This window comes from Anolis sagrei, chromosome 3 (genome assembly GCF_037176765.1).
Source record: "Anolis sagrei isolate rAnoSag1 chromosome 3, rAnoSag1.mat, whole genome shotgun sequence".
NCBI lineage: Eukaryota > Metazoa > Chordata > Lepidosauria > Squamata > Dactyloidae > Anolis > Anolis sagrei.
Window position 1 is genome coordinate 152,811,266 of NC_090023.1, and position 19,234 is coordinate 152,830,499.

The 19,234-nt window shown below is 40.6% G+C and overlaps 1 protein-coding gene across 5 annotated transcripts in view; it reads left to right on the plus strand.

The window, feature by feature from the left end:
- Positions 1–19,234, plus strand: part of ZMIZ1 (zinc finger MIZ-type containing 1) — a 520,385-nt gene that overhangs the window by 212,774 nt on the left and 288,377 nt on the right. For all 5 annotated transcript variants that reach the window (XM_060769065.2, XM_060769068.2, XM_060769069.2 and 2 more), the window contains one exon: positions 14,748–14,825. The gene's annotated coding sequence lies outside the window, so the exon portion shown is untranslated. The remainder of the gene's footprint in view (positions 1–14,747; positions 14,826–19,234) is intronic.

The following is a 19,234-nucleotide window of genomic DNA, read 5'->3' on the forward strand; positions in this document are numbered from 1 at the left end:
TGAAATGCAGCTTGCCCTTTCTCTTGCTTAGCTTTTCATATCTGTCATACTCATGCAGATCTGGGTTTTCTTTCCTGGTCATCCATCCATCCATCTACCCCTTTCTCTCTCCCTCCCTGATTCCCAAAGCAACAAAAGTGGCCAAACTAGCTGGTGAGTCACTTCTATCAGCAGCTTTAGATTTTAAGTGTTAATTTTAAAGGACTCCTCCTGTCTACAATTTCTCATTGCATTTAACTTTCGTCATATCCAACGAGTTATGTTTTGTTGCAGAATTAATGCAGACAAGGTAGGCATTTGACATCATTGCCACCTCATTTCTAAGTTTCAATGATGTGTGGATAATTTTAGCAGGCAAAGAACAGCTGGGACAGAAATTGTCCCAACAATTCTATTATGCTTTCTTTCTTTCTTTCTTTCTTTCTTTCTTTCTTTCTTTCTTTCTTTCTTTCTTTCCTGTACATCGGGACACAAAATGCTCCATAATTTATTTATTATAATTTATTTAAAACATTTATATTCTCACCCCAAAGGGGATTCAGAGCAGAGCACAGCATATATACGGCAAACACTCAATGCCGGGACAAGAATTCGTATACGCATACATAAACATTAAAAACATTTATCTCAATATAAAAATACACCATTTAAAACCATCCTGGTCATCAGCGTCAAATCTAATTGGCCTGGTAATCTTTCCTATTGCTGCTTTATTGCCCTGTCCTGAAAGCTTGGTCCTCAAGTTTTTACCATCCTTCTAAAGGACAGGATGGAGGGGGCTAATCTTATCTCACCAGGAAGGGAGTTCCATAGCCGGGGGACAATCACAGAGAAGGCCCTGTCTCTTGTCGTCGCGGCTGTGACAATGGTGGGACGGAAAGCAGGGCCTCCCTGGAGGATCTTAATCTTCGCAATGGGGGAGATGCGTTCGGACAGATAAATTGGGCCGGGGGCCGTTTAGGGCTTTATAGACCAAAGCCAGCACTTTGAACTGTGCCCGGTAGAAACTGGCAGCCAGTGGAGCTGGCGTAATATGGGAGTTGTATGCTCCCTGTATGCCACCCCAGTTATTAACCTGGCAGCTTCTCATTGGACTATTTGAAGCTTCCGAGCAGTCTTCAAAGGCAACCCCACGTAGAGTGCATTACAGTAGTCAATCCTGGATGTAATGAGAGCATGGACCACCGTGGCCAAGTCTGACTTCCCAAGGTATGGGCGCAGCTGCCGCACACATTTTAATTGTGCGAAAGTTCCCCTGGCCACTGCTGCAACCTGGGATTCCAGGCTCAGTGATGAGTCCAAGAGGACCCCCAAGCTGCGAACCTGTGCCTTCAAGGGGAGGGTAACCCCATTCAGCACAGGTTGTGATTCTATACCCTGTTCAGCCTTACGACTGACCAGGAGGACCTCTGTCTTGTCTTGATGTCGTGAGAAGCAGGGATCAAAGGGCAACAGCTAGTGTGTCATTCCAGAATGCTCAGGACCAAAGAATAATGTGGACAAAGATGCAGTTCTAGAAGCTCATCTTCACCAACGACATTCTTTATTACAGAGTCTATGGACCAAACAGAGAAGATATTCATGATCTGAAACAAGATGTATATTAAGTCAAAATGTAGAAGCCCCTTGACAAATTTGAGCTCAAGACACACACTGATTTACTATTGCTGCCAGTGCTGTATTGTGGACAGCATGGGTTTTGAAGCAACAGGTATCTTGAAAACATTTTGGCACTTATAAGGTATTTGAGATTCAGCAACAAGAGAGACAAGAGTGTTGTGTAGAGTCACTGATAAATTGGGTATGTGGATGGTACGTATTCGGCAGCTTCTAATGGGTAATGTGACATGGACAATTGATGAATTCCAATTTTATCTGTGTGCTGTGTAAAATAGTCTGCCCTGAATCTCCTAGCTGATGTTAACAATTTGGGAGAGTAAAGGAAACCTCTCTCTAGTTTTCCCGCGATGCCCTAACATGGTTTGCTTAGGAACCAGTGACTTCAAAGTTAAATAGAAAAGTGGTTAAGAAAAAAGAACCGAACAGACAGACTCACAAAGGTCTTCCACTATGTAGGTCTCTTCCTTCCCTGGTTTTGATTATATATAACATCATCTATGATTTCTACAGTCTAAAATGCTGGTGTGTAACCATCAGTATTTTAATTTGAAGGGCACTGAAGTCTCGTAAATGAGGGCTTGTTAAAATTGAGGAGGGGAAACTATAAAAGGAAACGTTGAGAACACACTGCACAGTTAGATGGCCCAACCAAGAATATGAGCTAAATTGACATTTTAAATAGCCTTGACAGAAGCCCATACTTAGAGTTGTGTATTTTATCAAATACAGTTCTCTGTTAAATGTTGAGTCTTTATTTTGATTCACAAAACAGCCAGAGTATCAGCACTCTAGAAACAACATCTAGAGTGCTTGAAGGAGTTATAGGTATAAGGACTGTGTGGGTCAGGAGGAGTCTTGTCTGTCTGGCCAGTTTCAACCTCTGAACTGCTCTGACTTTTAACTCAAGGGATTCATACCCTTATTATGTATGGACCACCTGACTGCTACTCTGTTTGGATATAAAATAAGTGTTACATACTTGGTGTCACATTCTGTCAGGCACCAGAAGGAGCTCAATGCCCCTCCTTTGTGAACTGTCACTCCAGCCCCATGGGTAAGGGAGTTCATGTAGCAAGAAGAGGAACATGGATGATGCCTCCTGATCACATCATTCTCCGGTCAAAGGCACTCTTCCCCAGAGATGTCTTCCTCTTGATTAGAAGTTAATTGGATCCATCTCCCTCTGATCTGCTCACCAGTGTATAAAGAGCTCATGTCAAATGCCCACTGCTGATTTCTGATAATAGAAAGTAGTACTGTACTATAAATATAATGCTATTTCATGATAGCAGGGAGGACTGCAATTAAAATAATTGTTATTTTCCAAATACACAGTGACATCTCCTTCCTCCTAATGCACCGTCTATTGTAGTCAAGAACAATCAGTGTTATGAGCAAAATTCTGCTCAACATTTTATATTCAGATTTGTTATATTTAACCCACACCTTACTTACTTAGGCAATTCCTCGTTGTACAAGTAGGATTGTCTTCCAAGATTGGTGTTCTGGCGGTAGTTCTGTAGGTGACTTTGAGGCCCTATTCTTGATCTGCATGGTTTTCCGCAGTGAGGGCATTGGTTTCTAGGTGAAAGGCAGTCCCAGTCAGGGTTGGCTTGACATGCCTTAGTCTTGGCACATTTCTCTCTTTTGCCTTCCATTCGTGCCTCTTCAAATTCTACAGCACTGGTGGTCACAGCTGACCACCAGCTGGAGCGCTCAAGGGCCAGGGCTTCACAGTTCTCAGTGTCTATGCCACAGTTTTTAAGGTTGACTTTGAGCCCACCTTTAAATCTCTTTTCCTGTCCTCCATTCTGTTTTCCGTTCTTGAGTTCGGTGTAGAGCAACTGCTTTGAGAGACAGTGGTCGGGCATCTGGACAACGTGGCCGGCCCAGTGGAGTTGATGGCGGAGGACCATCACTTCAATGCTAGTGGTCTTTGCTTCTTCCAGCACGCTGACATTTGTCCACTTGTCTTCCCAAGATACAACCCACACCACTATTACAGGAACTCAGAAGGTGATCAGTAGTATTTTTATAAACTGTGAAGTACAAGTCCTATAGTCCTATCTCCAAGGGAAAAAAATGCAGGCAACTCTTTTGATTCATGTCAGTAGGCCATTTCCAGTAGTTTTTGACTTCATCAGAAGCAGGTTGCTGGTCATGACATAGTCCTCACCAGTAGAAACAGCAATCTTCAAATGCTTTTCTTAAAGTATTCATCTTATAGGTACTGAGATAAATATGGTGTCACTCTTCATATTTTTAATTGAAGCATCATCATTTATGGGCCTTTACACACAGCCCTACATCCCAGAATATCAAGGCAGAAAATCCCACAATATCTGCTTGGAACTGGGTTATCTGAGTCCACACTCAGGGCCCTTCCACACAACCCTATATCCCAGAATATCAAGGCCGAAAATCCCACAATATCTGCTTTGAGCTGGGTTATCTAAGTCCATACTCAGATAATGTGGGATTTTCGGTCTTGATGTACTGGGATATAGGGCTGTGTGGAAGAGCCCTCAGAGATAATATGGGATTTCCTGCCTTGATATTCTGGGATATAGGGCTGTGTGGAAAGGCCCTGGGTGCAGTGCTTCCAGGCATTTGGTAATTTGAGTCTTCGTAGGGCCTTTCCATACAGCCCTCTCTCCCAGAATATCAAGGCAGGAAATCTCACACTATCTGAGTATGCACTCAGATAAGCCAGTTCAAAGCAGATATTGTGGGATTTTCTGCCTTGATATTCTGGGATATAGGGCTCTGTGTCCCTAATGATGGCCCTTACACCGAAGAGTTTCCTCATGATGGATTTACTCTTGACTCTTTTTTGTGTTTTTATGTATTTATGTATTTTGATCCTGAATTGTTTTGTTCCAATGATGTAAACTGCCTCAGGAAACCTGTGATCTAGAAAAGTAGAAAAATAAATAATACCCTAGTTCTTCTTTCTCACCACAACATGAATGTGTCACACATTATTAAAACAAACATAGAGATGCCCAAAGGAATGATAATCTATTAGAAAATGTGAGTGGGATTATATTTTTATTAATTTGCAAAACTTAGTTGTGCACAGTGTGTTTGCAATATATGATTTGGGTGCGTTTAATTACTTATTTTAATATCGTTTAAATATCGTTTTTTACAATGTGCCCTGCCATGACCTAGAAGATTAATAAATAAAAATATTCAGTTAGGGCTGCGGAAAATGTTCTTGTTAGCACATCCATTAGCACTTTACTAGCAGCAGGGCCTTTAAAACCTGTTCTACCAGGCTGGGTTGAACTTTGCCAGGTGAGGACACAAAGGCTTTCCCTAGTGATAGAAATGTGTGGGTGGCTGATGTACTCAGAGGAAGGAATGCACAAAAAGTTTAACATTAGATTGCTTCACCAACCAGCTACCATTCTTCTCCAGGAAAAAAAAAGTGTCTTAAATACGGTTTCTTAAATATTGAGATATCTATCTATCTATCCATCCATCTATCTATCTATCTATCTATCTATCTATCTATCTATCTATCATCTATCTATCTCTGTGTATTTCTATTTAGCTGTGACCAACCCCTACCAACCTAACTTTATCTTGTCTTTTTACCTTGTTGTTATACATTAAAGACCAAAGGGTTGTCTTGGCAAGTTTTATTCAGGGGAGATTTGCCTTTGCCTTCTTTGGCTTGGGGGCTTGGGGACTATGACTTGCCCACGGCCACTCAGGCCCCTTCTCCACTGTCATATAATCCAGATTATCTACTTTGAACTGTATTATATCAATCTACACTGCCATATAATGCGGTTCAAATAAGATAATCTGAATTTTATCTGGAAGTGTAGAAGGAGCCTCAGTGAACTTACATGGCCAAATGAGGATTTTCAAACCCTGGTTTCCCACAGTCATGATTTAACACTCACACTGCTATACCACACTGACCCATCAATTATTTTATAGCTTAATTATTCAATTAAAGTAGTATAGGTGTGGCAGGCTTGTGGTCACTAAACCGCCTGAAAAAACATCTGTGCCTTCTTTCTCCTTATGCTGTGAAAGGAATACTTAGATGTTCTTAAGATGCACTGTGAGACAGTGGAAATGAGCAAGGAAGAATATGGAGAGGGGAGTGAATAATTGGCAGCAGCTAGCTTGCCTCCCCCAACGTTCATTTTCTTCTTTGCTTGTATACAACTATAGGATGCTCTCCACATCTGTATCCCAACTGTAGCTTGTTGAGAACCTCCTCTCCTTGGAAGATACCCAGGACCCTTCCATATAGCCCTATATCCCAGAATATCAAGGCAGAAAATCCCACAATATCTGCTTTAAATTGTGTTATCTGAGTCCACACTCAGATAATGTGGGATTTTCAGCCTTGATATTCTGGAATATCAGTCTGTGTGGAAGGCCTCCCCAGAAACATGCCTTGGCTTCATACCATCTCCTGGCACTTTTCTGATTTGTCTGCATTATAGTGGAATAGCTGGTAGACTGCTTCCCTACCTCTATGCTTTCCTATTATTCATTGAAACTAATCCATACAGCCATACAATCCAGAATATCAAGGCAGATAATCCACATTATCTGCTTTGAACTGGTTTATGTGAGTCTGCACTGCCAAATAATCCAGTTCAAAGCAGATGATGAGGATTTTATACAGCTGTGTGGAAGGGACTGTGGCGCAGTTGACTGGGACTGTGGCACAGCCAGCTGGGATTCAACTGCATTAATATCACTACTGACCAAAAGGTCATGAGTTCGAAGCCAGCCAGGGTTGGAGTGAGTGTCCGACCAATTTGTGTAGCTTGCTGTCGACCTTTGCAGCCCAAAAGACTGTTGCACCTGTCAAGTAGGGCATTTAGGTACTGCTTACGCGGGGAGGCTAATTTAACTAATTTACGATGCTATAAAAATCTTGAGAAAGCCTGCAAAGAATGAGGAAGTACTTCATCAGTGTCACAAATGGACGGTGAAGCAACAGCTCCTCTGGTGGCCAGAATACACTCATGAAAAGTTAAAATTGCCTCTGTGTCTGTCTACATATGTTGTGTGTCTATGGCATTGAATGTTTGCCATGTGTATGTACATTGTAATTTGCCCTGAGTCCCCTGCGGGGTGAGAAGGGCGGAATATAAATACTTTAAATAAATAAATAAATAAATAAAAGGGGCCTGAGATATACTTTGCAGATAACTTTCTTAGCTCCTTCTAATTTGTACTTGTGTGGTTTCAAAGGGATTGAGCAAGTTTCTGGGTTAAACGCTGACAACAATAGTAGAAGCAGTGATTGGTGTGTCTGTAAATATAGTGTTGTAAGTTGTAAGGTATTCAGGACACATTGAAAGGTCTCTGAAGTTTCTCTCCTTTGGAACACTACCAGTTTTGTTAGTTGCAACCCTAACATGAGCTAACAGACACAATTTAGTAACTTTCCTCTCCTGTAAACACCTAAGGGTCCTTCCAGACAGAACCTATATCCCAGGATCTGATCCCAGGTTTTCTCTTTATCCCAGATTATCCAGCAGTATGGACTTATATAATTCAGTTTAAGGCAGAAAACCTGGGATCAGATCCTGGGGTATAGGGCCTGCCTAGAAGGGCTCTAAGAGTCAATCATCTGTTATATCCTAGCCAGCCTATCCCTTGGCTTGGATGAAATGAATTGGCCATACCTCTTCATAAAAGAGAATGGATGGGAAGATAATTATTAGCTATTATTTTCTGTTGTAAGAGAAATAATACTCCCTTACTTGATTCTATGCCTCAATTCCTTCACAGCTTAAGGCTATCCTGTTCTGGGACGAATCCCATCCAGTGGTTGCTTTCAGACAAGGCATCTACTGTTCAATAATTCATGGAAGTTTACTGCAGGTCCTGGTATCTTCCTTCCCAATTTCCCATTATAAGAGACAGGAACAACTGTGTTTTCACAGAGGCCAAGGGAGAACTTCAGTAGGAAATTTAGCGTCACCACCACTAATACCCTTAGCCACAAGTGACAAGTTTTCAAATCTAACAGCAGGTTGACTTCCCTTGTCTTAGCTGATCTATACTATAGAAAGTTGTATGCCTATGGAGAGGTGTGTTGTTGTTTCATTTCCTTACCTTCCCTCTCCTCAAAAGTAAGTGCACTCCTTACACTGGGTTATACATGACAGTAAGCTGGTATAAGGGGCCAAGGTGGTGCAGTGGGGTTAACTACTAAGCTACAGAACTTGTTTGGGATTCAAATCTGTAGAACGGGGTGAGCTCCCCTTGTTAGCTCCAGCATCTGCCAACCCAGCAGTTCTAAAACAGGCGAATGGGGGTAGATAAATAGACACTGCTTCAGCAGGAAGGTAACTGCATTCTATGCAGTCATGGTGGACACGTGGCCTAGGAGATGTCTACAGACAATGCCGGCTCTTCAGCTTAGAAATGGAGATGAGCACCACACCCCAGAGTTGGACTCAACTAGACTTAATGTCAAGGGGAAATCTTTACCTTTAAGCTGGTGTGTCAGTCTGCTGCAACATGAAGAGTGGAAATAAAGCATCACTTCTACTGGGTAGTTCCCCAATAGGAATACATTTATTTATTTAAGATATGTGTCAGGAAAAAAAAACCAGAAGCTGAAATGAGTAGGCAACGAAACAAAAATAACTATAAAATTATAGTACTGCAATTGGAGAAAGAGGGAAAGGGTGCACGAGGAAGCTGAACTCAGAAATGCTCTCCCTTCCAACAGCTCCGCTGCAATAATTCTAAACAAAAATGAGGAATGTACGAATTGCCACTTCCAAATCTTTTAACTGTAGAAAAAAAGTGATAGCAAAGCATTTGAGAGGCCCAAGAATATCTACATTTAAAAAGTGGAGTGGTGAAGTCAATTATCTAAGCTAAGTGAAACTGCAAGGTTAAAGGATGTGGGAAGGAAGATTTATCACGGAACGGCATTCTTTTATCAACATTTGGAGGCCTAATACACATAACTATATGTGTCAGTGCTTTCCAGTGTTATGCTTTCATTTTTTTTGTAGTCGTTACAAAATTTCCCTCTTTTTTTCTTTTTAATGTTGTAAAGATTATTCTAAATGGATAGAAATGCAAAGCAACAAAGAGGGCAACCAACTTATTCTTAGCACAAACCATGCTCATTTTGGGAATATTTGGTCTTATTTTCTAGGAGCTCTTTCACCATTCCTATCCATTCCTTTGAAACATTGCTCCCTTCCTTCACTTGCTTTAGACCACTTCCTTTCCTGCATTATATGTATTTCTAATAACATCTGGTTTCTTTTATACTAATAGGCTCCCCTTTATTCTGTCTTTTAAAAAAAACTGCCAAAAGTATCGGGGAGTTTATTTATCTGTGTGATTTGATCAAATACTGTGCAGTCTTTTCTTCATTATTTCCTGTTGCTTTTGATTTCCCCTCCCCAAAATTAATTTTGAAACTCTGCCTTCCTGTCTTGCTCCTGATAGTTGCCACCATACTGTGTTAAGGTAGGCTAATTCCCAATTCACAGAACAGTGGCTCGGGATTTTGCACTTGCAAAGAGGCACAACCTGTTCCAGCACACCTCCGCTTTATGGCAATGCAAACATCTTGCCTAGAATAAATACTTAACATCTCCTACAAACAAGGCAAACCAATTAGCCATTTACTTTGCCTCCACTGGCTGGTTCCATGCTCCCTCTGCTGGACCAGGGAGCACAAAGATTGCATTTGCCTGAATCTTTCTTTGCACAGAAAACTGATCTAAGACAATATTTCGGCTTACACCTGAACATCACAGTTCAGATATTCCTCTGTGGAATATCGTGATGTTCAGTTGATATGGAGAAGGTAGGTAACATGAAGCACTTCCTTTGACATTCAGTATGTTGTGCATATCCTCAGTACAACTTCAAATAAAGTTCCAGATTTGATGTTGTATCAATTATTCAAGCATCACTAATAGTGGAGAAGAATGAGGATACTGGTGTGCACATAGAGCAGTGTTTCTCAACCTTCCTAATGCTGTGACCCCTTAATACAGTTCCTCATGTTGTGGTGACCCCCCCAACCATACCATTATTTTGTTGCTACTTCATAACTGTAATTTTGCTACTGTTATGAATCGTAATTTAAATATCTGATATACAGGATGTATTTTCATTCACTGGACCTTACTTACTTACTTACTTAGGCGATCCCTCGTTGGCCGAGTAGGATAGTCTTCCAGGATCAGAATTCTTGTGAGTCTGTAGGTGGCTGTGGAGCCCTATTCTTGATCTGCATCTTCTTCCGCAGTGAGGGCATTGGTTTGGCATAAATACCCAATACGGCTACATTTGAATACTGGTGGGGTTGGGGAAGATTTATTTTGTCATTTGGGAGTTGTAGTTGCTGGGATGTATAGTACACCAACAATCAAAGAGCACTCTGAACTTCACCAATGATAGAATTGAACCAAAGTTGGCACACAAAACTCCCATGACTAACAGAAAATACTGAAAGTCTTTGGTGGGCATTGACCTTTGAGTTTTGGAGTCTATATCCAGAGAGCACTGTGGGCTCAAACAATGATGAATCTGGACCAAACCTGGCATGAATACTCAGTATGGCCAAATGTGAACACTGGTGGAGTTTGGGGAAAATAGACCTTGACATTTGTGAGTTGTATTTGCTGCGATTTATAGTTCACCTACAATCAGAGAGCATTCTGAACCCCACCAATGATAGAATTGGGTCACATAGAACCGCCACGACCTACAGAAAATACTGTGTTTTCTGATGGTCTTTAGCGACCCCTCTAACACCCCCCTTGCGACCCGTCCAGGGGTCCCGACCACCAGGTTAAGAAACACTGACATAGAGCATGTAATTCTCATTCCTTGAATCCAATCCTAGAATCTTACACACCTTTCCTTGAGAGTAAGCACCTTAAACACTTTTAAGTAAAATGCATGGGGATCTACTGTAAGTACTTTATAAATAGCATTAACTATAGAAAAAGAGGATCAGATAGTTAAGTAGCAGGGATATGTTTATATAAGTAAGTGTAAAAATCATGAAGGTCAAAGATGGGCTTTGTAGAAGTGAGTTTTAAGAGAGAGATAGAATTGACGGGATATGAGAGATTCAATCCTTTCCTCCCACAAGACGGAATATAGCTGCAAAAGATCAAATGAAAAATTAATCAAAAGTACTAAAGAGTGACTGAACTATGATTGATAGAAGAGTGTTTTTAAGCAATTGAGGCTTGGTTTTTTTTATGCAGATACAACTCCACCAACCCACACAAGTGTTCCTTGCTGCTAACATACTAGAGATACTTAATTAGTTGATTACATGTTGTTAGGAATTGGTTGGAACTTACATTATTGGTAGAATTTGTCTTTCAAGAGTCCTCAATGGAGGGGAGGGGGAGTGTGGGGTATGAACCACACCAGTTGACACTCCCTGAGCAGGTGACATTAAAATGACTCTTCTACGAAATATTTGTGCAGTGTTTTAGCAGTTTATTTCAAAAAATCCCAGTAGTTAGATATAATCACAAAACAATTTTGTCAGTCCAGCAGCATGTCCCTACAAGGTTAAAACTCTGCTAATTTACTGGATTGTTGTAGGCTTTTTCGGGCTATATGGCCATGTTCTAGAGGCATTCTCTCCTGATGTTTCGCTGCATCTATGGCAAGCATCCTCAGAGGTAATGAAGTCAGACCTCACTACCTCTCAGGGTGCTTGCCATAGATGCAGGCGAAACGTCAAGAGAGAATGCCTCTAGAACATGGTCATATAGCCCGAAAAAAACCTACAACAACCCAGTGATTCCGTCCATGAAAGCCTTCAACAATACTCTGCTAATTTAGTTTTTGAGCTTTGTAATAAAGTCATTACCCCGTTAAAATGATGCTTCAATTCACATGATTTAATCTGCATGCTCTACTAGCACATTCTGTTGTTTTTGTTTTTGCTAGGTGTTTTTTTAAAAAAATAAATAAATCAAATTTCCTAGTTTTTTTAGTTAAAATATTGTGGTATGGTTTGGTACAGAAAGGGGTCCATGGAGATGAAATCATGAGTCACTGCACTGGATGATCTCAATCCTAGTGACACTATTGCCCTTTACTATTATATTTCTCCTTTTAAAATGTTTGATAGCACTATGTAACAAAATTTGGGAGAAAAAACTCAATCTGTTCCTGGATTGAAAGCATTATTCCTGTTTAACTGTGTGGTACTTACTTTGAAGGTAGTTGTTATACTCCATATACTTTGTTTTGTGGCTGTCACAAACTATGTTGAATTGGTTGAGACTTGATGAGATATTTATTGAAAAACTATAGCAAAATGTGTTGCAGGGTGTCCTGCAAAAACAAAGTTTTAGCAGTTTAATAAACGTTTTCCATGTTTTTATGATAGAAGCAATTAGGAAATGGCATTTACAGTATAACCCAGGAACAAAAACATGTTACCTAGTATAATTTTATATTCTTCTAGGTTTTTTTCTAGTTCTCAAGTCTAGCTTGGAAGTCTCCAGGAATATCACTTTTTCCCTTTATTCTAATTTTTGCTCAAACCCTCCTGGCTTCTGTCATGGCTCTCCTCACAGATGTACATTTTCTTATGTATTAAGATTTCCTCTTTCATTTCTGTCTGGTCTGTCCTTGTATATTATACCTGCAGTGAATTCATTGTGCCCGGTCTTTTGCCAGCACTCCAAAAACATTGTCCGTGTTCAAAGATCAAGTTCATCTTGTTTGTGTATAATGCAGTAGCCCTGAGATATGTGAAACTATGGATCATTCCCCCTCCACCCATTTTCTTACATTTTTGAAATTATTTTTACATTTACATAACACCACCCCATATTACTATGGATCATTCACTATATTGTCCTAAGCATCTCTGTCCTCAGAAATATTGTTTCCCACCTCAAAAGATTCAGTTTAAACCCTGCCGGAACAAGACTACTAGCAAGCATTTTCTTTCTATCTTCTGAGAAGCTTTTCCTGGAAGTGGGTGATAGGAAGGAAACTGTTATCACTGACCTCTTTTTGAAAAAAGAAGATTGTATTATGTATCCCTGCAACACTAAGGAGAAGCAAATGTGTGCAATTTCCAACAAAGTTTAGCACTGAAACCTTCCTGTGGAGGGGACCACTGACTCCAGTCCTTAGAAAAATGATTTGGCACTTGCAGCAAACCTTTGTGTCCCAGAGTTTGTGTCATCTTCCTCTGTTGAGTGACTTTCCTCCTTCCCCTATATTTGGGCTAAATGGGTGTCCCCTTTCCTTCTCCACCGCCTTAGCAGCAACACTGATAAGAGTTCTTCACTCAGAAGAGGCAGGTTTTGCTGCCCTTGCCCCCTGCAAACCCTTTTATGGCTCTGTCAGGGAGACAGGAAAATTATGAGTTGTGGTGAGAGGGGAAAAAACTTTTCTCTACTGCAAGAACAGTGGAAAGTATGCAGTTTCCAAAGAAATGTGAAGTTCCCAGAGACATTCTCAGAATGGAGAGTAAGTTAGTAAATTACTCATTTTTCCCCTGAGGGAATGAAATTCAAGAATCACATCCTTAGTTTATTATCTAGCTATGCTCAAGTGATATTGAAGGGGGATAGGGCATTTGCCTCTTTGGAAAGAGGCTATATATATTAAAAGTTCTAGATTTAGACCACAATACTTCAAGAAAAAGAGACTCAAGAGAAAGAGAAGGCTGCTGCTTTTGGTTTTGAAAACAAGTGTTGGAGTTGACAGCAGATTTCTATATATGCCAATGATTTGCGACAACTTTATGTTTATAAACTTCTGGATGAGAGACCATTTGTCTCGCTTGTCCTTATTGCCTGCCTTCAAAACCTGTTAAAGAATCCATCATGACTTGATGAACATTTGAAAATTGATAAATATTTTTGTGGCATTCTCCCACTTTGACACTTCATACCTATAAAAGTGAGTGTATGGATGGCACATTTGGTTGCTGAAATAGCACACATGATGCATGTTGCCTGTAAATGTCCTTTAGATTATTTCTTTAAAGTAACCCCTTTTAGTAATTTTAATGGCTAAATAGTTTTTCCTAGAAATTACTGTGATGTTTCAGAATAATTTTGTCCCAGTGACATAGCATTTTTGCAGACATTTCGCTTCTTTAGTTAGAACAATGGTTTTCAACCTGTGGGTCTGCAGATGTTTTGGCCTGCAACTCCCAGAAATCCCAGCCAGTTTACCAACCGTTAGCAGTTTCTCAAGTCACTCACAACATGGAAAAAAACAGCTGTTAGGATTTCTGGGAGTTGAAGGCCAAAACATCTGGGGACCTACAGGTTAAGAACCACTGCGTTAGAGCCATCCATATTCAGGTAGGCATAAGGGAGGATAACTTCTAATCAACATAGAACATATCTGTCTGTTTTGAGTGCGGACATGAGGAAGGAAGTCCACAAGTGGGACACAAGAGCAATAATTTTCTTGCTCTATATCCAGCTGTTGGTATCCACAGCCAAACTTCTTAACCAGGGTCATAGCTATATGGTCCATATCTTCAGTCCGCACATTTCAAGTAGAGAGTAAGACATAGAACATGGTAACATTGCTTGGTTCTTCTTCCTTCTTTCCTTCCTTCCTTCCTTCCTTCCTTCCTTCCTTCCTTCCTTCCTTTCTTCTTCCTCCTCCTCCTCCTCCTTCTCCTCCTCCTCCTCCTCCTCCTCCTCCTCCTCTCTCTCTCTCTTTTGGATGTTAGTGATGCCTAGTGTCCATTATTATAAGGAATGCCCCTGGAAACACTACTATATGCTTAAGTTCTGTTTCTTGCTTCCTCAATTTGCCCAAAGAACCTATCGCAACTGTATGACTGCACTTTTTAGGGAATATATTGGCTGCAGTGGAGACATCCTTTCCTTTCTTCAACACTACAATAATGCCAATAGTTTACTCAAGAGAGCTTGGAATGAAAAAAGGGAATGATCTTGGTGGAAGCAGGCAAGCCATCCCAGGCCTATTGATGGTCAGGAAACTAGTTTGAAGTGGGTGTGAAGGAACAACAATGGCAACCTATGATAACTGTGGCTAGTGAGAGTGTTTGACATACCTTGCAGTTACATTTCTGGATTTTCTGGCAGTCTTGGTTATAACGCATTTCATATTATTTTTGTTTGTAGGAAAATCTTGTTATGTGAAGTTTCAAAGGAACTAGCCATAAACTATTCTTCGACAAGAGGTGGTTGTGGAACACTCAGGTAAGACCTTTGATCTGTTTGGCTGTTAATCCATATATTAAATATTTTGTATTCATTCATGTAGTTGGTGTTGACACCCAGCACTAGCAGAACTATGAGTTAGAATAAATAGAGACAGAATTGATGTCTGAATAATACAACTAGCCAGTTTAAAATATTGCCTTCATGGAATGTTGTTGGTTCCTTTTTTTTTAGGTAGAAAAATGTCTTAGAGTTCAATGCTCATGTATGCACAATTCCTAAATAAAGCACTGTTTGTATTATTTGTGTTGAATGTAGGAACAAACCATGGTTTCCCATTACATGTAGAGGCTATGATAAGGCTTTTCATTGTGGTTTCAATGGAGAATCTTAAGTTTCTCCATTTCCTCTTTGTCTGCTCCCTCTCATAGGCATGGGAAGTGGAGTTGAAAAGTTTCCATATATGGCTTCCACAAGTTCTGGCACCTCCATTCTTATGCACACGAAGAGTAGAGATGAAATACATCTACATATAGTTTTTGACACAGCATTGTTCTCAAAAGAATGGAGGAGCCAGAAAGTATAGTCCCCAGATATGTGTAATTCATAAACATTTTTTAAACTAATGTTTTGCTAGATGTGAACTAGACCTATGCAGGACCTCAGTGTGAAGGTCTAGCATGGTGCTACTTTTTCTTTTGAGGCTGTTCTCATATATGTCTTCTAATTTTGGGCAGATGTACGTGACTGATCTTTTTCGATATGACAGTAATCCTGGCTAGGCAGATGTGCCTAGTCTTTCCAATCTCCAGCTGATGTCATAGGAAAGCCTTTAGGGGTTGCTTTGATTCTCAGGTCCACATGTAACTTGACTTACAAATTAAGGCACACAATTATTATTTAAGTCAATCAGCATAAAAAGAGCAACCAGGGACACAAAAATCTGATGAATTATTTGTCCAGTTTAGCCTAATGTTGTCTACTATGACTGGCAACAGCTTTTCTGTGTCTTGGGCTAACTCTTGTTGCATACTTGCAAATGCATCCATTTAATTAATTTGAGATGTCAAAGATAGAACCTGAAACCTTCTATATGCAAGGGCCCTTCCAGACAAGCCATATATCTCAGGATCTGTTTCCAGGTTTTCTGCCTTAAACTGGATTATACGAGTCTCCACTGCCAGATAATCTGGGATAAACAGAAAACCTGGGATCAGACCCTGGGATATAAGGTCTGTTTGGAAGGGCCCCAAGTTATAGTCCTTACTCCATGAAAGTAAACTGGTTCATAAGTTTCAGAATTTTTTCAGGTAGTGCTTTCTGTTGTAGGAAAGCATGGACATGTCCTGGAACTTCTGTACAGGCAAATCTTTGTAGTCTGCTAATCTGCAGACCTGGCCTGATAATTCTTCCACGCACAAGTGTGTAATTTACTTCCACATTTACCTTCAATCATATAACTTTTCTTGCTACGATTTTTGTTGCTTGCTCAGTGAATGGTTTATTCTAAAAGGCCAGTTTGTATATACAACTTTAAAATGTAGTGTTACCCTTGTATTACGTGAGGTTGCATTTGAAGACTGTTTGGAAGCTTCAAATGGTCCAAAGGGCGGTAGCTAGGTTACTAACAGGAGTGGCGCTCAGGGAACACACTACTCCTCTGTTGCGTCAGCTCCACTGGCCGCCAATTTGCTACCGAGCACAATTCAAAGTGCTGACTTTAGCCTACAAAGCCCTAAACAATTCTGGCCCAGCTTACCTGTCCGAATGTATTTCCTCCTATGAACCATCTAGGAGCTTAAGATCATCTGAGAAGGTCTTGGTCTCGATCCTGCCTGCCTCTGCTATTGGCAGAGACGAAGGACAGGGCCTTCTCAGTGGTGCCCCCCAGCTATGGAACCCCCTCCCCAGGGACATTAGATCGGCCCCCTCCCTCCTGACTTTCCAAAAAAAGTTTGAGCAAGCTTTTGAGAATGCAGCGGAATAGATAACATGGAACTATGAATGATGAACATGGAATGGCCAGACAATGTTATTGGATAACGTTTTTAATAGGATGACACCGATGATTATATGCTTCAGCGGTTTTTGTATATGTTTTATATTGTAATGTTGATTGTTTTTAATGGCCCTTTTATAAATGCCTGACACCGAACTGTGCCAATCTGTAACCCGCCTTGAGTCACTGTATGGCTGAGAAAATAAAATATTTTAGTGAATGAATAAATAAATAAATAAATAAATATTAGTCTGAATGTTTAAAAGGACAGAGTAGAGTGGACTGATGTATTGTCGAAGGCTTTCATGGCCGGAATCACTGCGTTGTTGTAGGTTTTCCGGGCTGTATGGCCTCTAGAACATGGGCATACAGCCCGGAAAACCTACAACAACCCAGAGTGGACTGAATTTGATTTATATCTCTGTGTCCCATATAAGATACAGCAGAACTAATGTCTACAGCATGGACTGGGCAAGCCTAAGTTCAGATTCTTGCTCAGCCGTTAAGCTTGCCAGATGAGCCTATCTTTGTCATTGTTTCTCAATATAATTTACCTGAAATGGTTACTATGAGAATAAAAGGGGGAATTATCAGCTTCTTGGAGTATGGGCGAGATACAAATATATAATTAATCATCATTATCCCTGTATAGGTTGGGCTAGAATGCCTCATTCTATCTCTATAATATTCCAAATTTTGACATACTATTATTTCTGAATAGGTCCTTTCAGTATACACTGTAATATGCTTTGCCCTTCTTGGCTCATTAATGTATCTCCTTAATAGTCTGAGGTACATTACATTGAGAAAGGTTTGGTCAATTTGTGTATTCTTAAAAACCATTCTGTTCCTCAGGGAATGATTATCTGGCTTTTTTTGAGGCGAAGGGAGTATACTTGGCCACATAAGTCAGTTAATCAAGTTTGTGCAGAGCTTCGACATACAGAGATAAGTCCCATAGCCTCCATTTAGTCATCTTTGCTTCTAGTGATAGTTTGGACTAGATTTACTCTTAAGACCCATTTATATGTCTTTGTAGCAAGCAATGCTATCAATTCTCCTCCGGCTTCATGTTATTTTCTTCCTATCATCTTTCCTCATTGCCCAACTTCCACATTCATTCACAGAAATCAGAAATACTATGGCATGGATGATTTTGATTTGGGTATTTAATTGTATATCGTTACAGTTGAGGAGATTATTTAATTCCTTAATAACTCCCCTTCCAAATTACAGTTTCTCCTCCTCCTCCTTTTTATGGTTTTTGGCGGAGCCATAGTACAAGGCATTTTGAAGTATTTCAGTGTCTTCACTGCCCACTATATAAATCATCTATGGGCATTTTTTTTGTCTTTTAACATTAAGTTGTAACCCTGATTTTGTACTTTCTTTCAAAATGTATACAGAATCTCATTTGGTTCTCCAAGAAGGGTGATTTAAATTGGTTAATTCTAACTTACTTACTTACTTAGGTGATCCCTTATAGTCTGAGTAGGATTGTCATCCAAGATCGGTGGTCCATAGGTTACTGTGGAGCCCTATTCTTGGCATGCATGTTCTCCCATAGTGAGGGCATTGGTTTCCAGGTGGAAGGCGGTCCTGTTCAGGGTTGGTTTGACATGCCTTCTTCATGGCACATTTCTCTCTTTTGCCCTCCCTTCATGCCTCTTCAAATTCTACAACACTGCTGGTCACAGCTGACCTCCAGCTGGAGCGCTCAAGGGCTGGGCTTCCCAGTTCTCAGTGTCTATGCCAGAGTTTTTAAGGTTGGCTTTGAGCCCATCTTTGAATCTCTTTTCCTGTCCTCCAACATTCTATTTTCCGTTCTTGAGTTCGGAGTAGAGCAACTGCTTTGGGAGATGGTGGTTGGGCATCCGGACAACGTGGCCGGTCCAATGGAGTTGATGGCGGAGGACCATCGCTTCAGTGCTGGTGGTCTTAGCTTCTTCCAGCATGCTGAAATTTGTCCACTTGTCTTCCCAAGAGATTTGCAGGATTTTTCGGAGGCAACGCTGATGGAATTGTTCTAGAAGTTGCATGTGACATCTGTAGACAGTCCATGTCTTGCAGGCGTATAGCAGGGTTGGGAGGACAAGCACCTTGGTATCCCTACAGATGTTAATTCTAACTAAAGTAGATAAAGTACATTGTATCAAGTGCTGAATGCTGAGACAGCCATTGGTAAATCCAGCTGATTCAATGGGTCTGTTCTAGCCAGAGCTAATGATGGGATTTAGGCCTTAATCTCCCTGTCCGCCAGACTGTCTCAATCCCATTCCTTCAGATACACCCACCCACACAATTTATTGCTTCATTTCACCTGCTACTTATATGGCTCAGGGATATTTTGGTGATGCCTTTCTTTTAACTGTATTGGTACCTATTTGCCTTGGCATTATGCACTTCTGTTAGGCATGCTGCTGTGTCTTTTTCTTACTTCTTCTCTTTC